Here is a 4,988-nt window from a genome sequence, read left to right as displayed (position 1 = left end):
AATGAACTGTTTCCAATATATTATCAATAAAATAAAACTCAAAATTAAAACAAGTAATTTATTTTCCTCAACCAGAAAATCGGAAGATTTTTACATTGCACAGCAGCTGAACCTATTTGGACATCCCCACCACGTAAACGACTGACAAACTCAATTGTTTAGGTAAATGTTATTTTTGTGGCATGGTTTTACTTGTAAAATTTATTTATTAAAATTTCATAAAGTCATGTATGCCAATGGTGTTTTTTTTTAATACTCAATCACACCGCATAAAAATCAAAATTGTCTTTTTATAACCAACGTTGACAAAGGAACAATTTTTTTTTTTTTTTTTTCTCCAACAGTGAACATCTTTTCACAAAAACCTTTTAACCTCCAGCAAACATCAGTATAAAGGCACGATAACAAAATACCTACTAGAAAAGGTATGTTTTCTTTCCCATTTTATTATAACGATACATTAGAAATCCTTTCTTTTGCAATTATTCCTCCTGTATCGTACCTAATTTGAAAACTAATGGATAGTTTTGAGAAACAATATTCAATTTCTTCTGTAGGAAAGAGCACCATCAGTGATATTTTTGTGTAGGGTAGGGGTACATATCTATATTTCTACTACAGTAATGTGTTTTAATTAGGACATTATCATGTAGTACTAGTTATATTGTATGTCTTTTTAATTTTAAAAAAACTCAAGTTCTACATTTCTACCCACCGTTAATTATCTTTTTTTCGCCTTTTTTCCAGAACAGAAAAGATTTTTTTTCTCACAACTAAAAATTTGAGCCAACAAAGAAAAACATCCTCTACCACCTCATCCACAAAAGCAAATTCTCAAAAACAAGGTATTTTTTTACAGCACGGATTCTTTACCTTCAAAATATTTGACTAACTATCACATAGCTAAATTTCAAAGAAATAATCAATGTAATTATGATTACATTTTCAAATTTTAGATTTATATTTCATGTCTAAAGAATGTATTTTTCATTACGGAAATAGTTATGTGCTGCAACTTATATCACATGTGCAATTTTTGTGGAATAATTTTACTAAACACATTTCTCAACATCGTTCTGTTTTCAAAGTTTATTCATTTTTCACTTTTCCAGACATTTATTTATCCATTCCCCAACAAATCACCTCAAAAGTGTCTACACAAACCGACTCAGCAATACCACTGAACAGGAGTCTGCCAGAAAACCAATTCGGAAAAAAAGGTAATTTAGACAAACATTGTAAGTTGCAACAACTTTTAAAATGTACCATGCTGTAGAGGTAACAATTTACTTTTCCAAAATCTGGAAGGTGCAGCAGTTGGGTAAGTGTTGGATAGTGTAGGGGTATTAATTTACTATTCTAACTCCATGTAGGTGCTGCAGTAGGGAAAGTGTGGGATAGTGTAGGGGTATTAATTTAATATTCTAACTCCATGAAGGAGCTGCAGTGGTGAAAGTGTTGGATAGTGTAGGGGTATTAATTTACTATTCTAACTCCAGGAAGGTGCATCAGTAGGGAAAGTGTTGGATAGTGTAGGGGTAACAATTTACTATTCTAACTCCAGGAAGGTGCTGCAGTAGGGAAAGTTTTGGATAGTGTAGGGGTAACAATTTACTATTCTAACTCCAGGAAGGTGCATCAGTAGGGAAAGTTTTGGATAGTGTAGGGGTAACAATTTACTATTCTAACTTCAGGAAGGTGCATCAGTAGGGAAAGTGTGGGATAGTGTAGGGGTATCAATGTACTATTCTAACTCCAGGAAGGTGCTGCAGTAGGGAAAGTGTTGGATAGTGTAGGGGTATCAATTTACTATTCTAACTTCAGGAAGGTGCATCAGTAGGGAATGTGTTGGATAGTGTAGGGGTAACAATTTACTATTCTATCTCCAGGAAGGTGCTGCAGTAGGGAATGTGTTGGATAGTGTAGGGGTAACAATTTACTATTCTAACTCCAGTAAGGTGCATCAGTAGGGAAAGTGTGGGATAGTGTAGGGGTAACAATTTACTATTCTAACTCCAGGAAGGTGCATCAGTAGGGAAAGTGTGAGATAGTGTAGGGGTAACAATTTACTATTCTAACTTCAGGAAGGTGCATCAGTAGGGAAAGTGTGGGATAGTGTAGGGGTATCAATGTACTATTCTAACTCCAGGAAGGTGCTGCAGTAGGGAAAGTGTTGGATAGTGTAGGGGTATCAATTTACTATTCTAACTCCAGGAAGGTGCATCAGTAGGGAAAGTGTGGGATAGTGTAGGGGTATCAATTTACTATTCTAACTCCAGGAAGGTGCTGCAGTAGGGAAAGTGTTGGATAGTGTAGGGGTATTAATTTACTATTCTAACTCCAGGAAGGTGCATCAGTAGGGAAAGTGTTGGATAGTGTAGGGGTATCAATTTTCTATTCTAACTCCAGGAAGGTGCATCAGTAGGGTAAGTGTTGGATAGTGTAGGGGTAACAATTTACTATTCTAACTCCAGGAAGGTGCATCAGTAGGGAAAGTGTGTGATGGTGTAGGGGTATTAATTTACTATTCTAACTCCAGGAAGGTGCATCAGTAGGGAAAGTGTGTGATAGTGTAGGGGTATCAATTTACTATTCTAACTCCAGGAAGGTGCATCAGTAGGGAAAGTGTTGGATAGTGTAGGAGTAACAATTTACTATTCTAACTCCAGGAAGGTGCATCAGTAGGGAAAGTGTTGGATAGTGTAGGAGTAACAATTTACTATTCTAACTCCAGGAAGGTGCATCAGTAGGGAAAGTGTGGGATAGTGTAGGGGTATCAATTTACTATTCTAACTCCAGGAAGGTGCTGCAGTAGGGAAAGTGTTGGATAGTGTAGGGGTATTAATTTACTATTCTAACTCCAGGAAGGTGCATCAGTAGGGAAAGTGTTGGATAGTGTAGGGGTATCAATTTTCTATTCTAACTCCAGGAAGGTGCATCAGTAGGGTAAGTGTTGGATAGTGTAGGGGTAACAATTTACTATTCTAACTCCAGGAAGGTGCATCAGTAGGGAAAGTGTGTGATAGTGTAGGGGTATTAATTTACTATTCTAACTCCAGGAAGGTGCATCAGTAGGGAAAGTGTTGGATAGTGTAGGGGTATCAATTTACTATTCTAACTCCAGGAAGGTGCATCAGTAGGGAAAGTGTTGGATAGTGTAGGAGTAACAATTTACTATTCTAACTCCAGGAAGGTGCATCAGTAGGGAAAGTGTTGGATAGTGTAGGAGTAACAATTTACTATTCTAACTCCAGGAAGGTGCATCAGTAGGGAAAGTGTGGGATAGTGTAGGGGTATCAATTTACTATTCTAACTCCAGGAAGGTGCTGCAGTAGGGAAAGTGTTGGATAGTGTAGGGGTAACAATTTACTATTCTAACTCCAGGATGGTGCAGCAGTAGGGTAAGTGTGGGATAGTGTAGGGGTATCAATTTACTATTCTAACTCCAGGAAGGTGCTGCAGTAGGGAAAGTGTTGGATAGTGTAGGGGTATCAATTTACTATTCTAACTCCAGGAAGGTGCAGCAGTAGGGTAAGTGTTGGATAGTGTAGGTGTATTAATTTACTATTCTAACTCCATGTAGGTGCTGCAGTAGGGAAAGTGTGGGATAGTGTAGGGGTATTAATTTAATATTCTAACTCCATGAAGGAGCTGCAGTGGTGAAAGTGTTGGATAGTGTAGGGGTATTAATTTACTATTCTAACTCCAGGAAGGTGCATCAGTAGGGAAAGTGTTGGATAGTGTAGGGGTATCAATTTACTATTCTAACTCCAGGAAGGTGCAGCAGTAGGGTAAGTGTTGGATAGTGTAGTGATAACAATGTGCTATTCTTACTCCATGAAGATGCATCAGTAGGCAAAATAAAGGATTGAGTACATGTTATGTTTTGTATACAAATATTAATAAATATCAAGCTAAATGTTTTACCTTTTCTCCTTTTTTCAGATAATGTCTAGCCTTGGAGCAGCCAACTTCGTTAAATCCAGGAAGGGCAAAAATCTGTTAAACCATGGTGGATACATATATAGTAAGGAAAGAATAAGTTTAACTAGAAATCATTGGAGGTGCGTGCAATACTACACTACCCATTGCAGTGGCAGAGCGGTTACTGTTGATAATTTGGTTGTGAAAACCACAGAACATAACCACTCTGCCTCTGCAATGGATGTAGAAATCAGAGAGACAATTAATGAGATGAAAGCTATTGCAAGCACCTCCAATGATTCTACAGGATCCATTTTAAGGGAGGTTGCACAGCATGTCCCTAGTCATGTTGCTAGCAACATGCCTATAATACCCAATTTGAGAAGAATTATTCAGAGACAAAAGCAGGCAAGTAATATTCAATTGTCTACACCACATACATTCTCTGACATTAGAATTCCTCATGATCTTTCTATTTCTTTTTCTGATGAACCTTTCCTTCTGCATGACAACGAAAACCCTCAGAAACGTATTTTAATTTTTAGTACCCCCCGTAACCTTGCTAAGTTAGAAAGTAGTGAAATTTGGATGATGGATGGGACGTTTAAAAGTACACCCCATCCTTTCACTCAAATTTACACTATACATGCTAAGATTAACAATAGTGTAATTCCCTTAGTGTATAGTTTGCTACCTGATAAGACTTCTGCAACATACACTGAACTTTTATCAGTGATTAAAAGCAAAACATCTGCAAGTCCTCGAAAAATAATAATCGATTTCGAATTGAGCATGATCAATGTGATCACCAAAACGTACACGGATACCCAAATTCAGGGATGTTTTTTCCATTTTTCGCAGGCATTTTGGCGTAAACTACAAAAAACATCCCTTGTTGCAGAATATTCTCGGGATAGCAAATTACAGTTTGAACTAAAAAAATTAACTGCACTTTGTTTTGTTCCTCCCGAAAGTGTGGACGAGTACTACACTGCAATTATAGAATCTGTTTATTATACGAGTAATGAGGAAAAATTGGCACCCATTCTAAATTATTTTGAGGA

At 37.1% G+C, this 4,988-nt stretch overlaps 1 long non-coding RNA gene across 1 annotated transcript; it reads left to right on the top strand.

The window, feature by feature from the left end:
* Window positions 1-352: 352 nt before the first annotated feature.
* On the top strand, window positions 353-4,764 carry LOC146785601 (uncharacterized). The gene is made up of 4 exons (XR_014970453.1): window positions 353-425; window positions 748-845; window positions 1,113-1,220; window positions 3,946-4,764. It is a non-coding gene; the product is annotated as an uncharacterized LOC146785601 (long non-coding RNA).
* The last annotated feature ends 224 nt before the right edge of the window (window positions 4,765-4,988 follow it).

Source organism: Triturus cristatus, chromosome 11 (assembly GCF_964204655.1).
Source record: "Triturus cristatus chromosome 11, aTriCri1.1, whole genome shotgun sequence".
In the NCBI taxonomy this organism is placed as follows: domain Eukaryota; kingdom Metazoa; phylum Chordata; class Amphibia; order Caudata; family Salamandridae; genus Triturus; species Triturus cristatus.
Note: the sequence above shows the minus strand (reverse complement) of the source record. Positions and strands in the feature narration are given on the sequence as shown.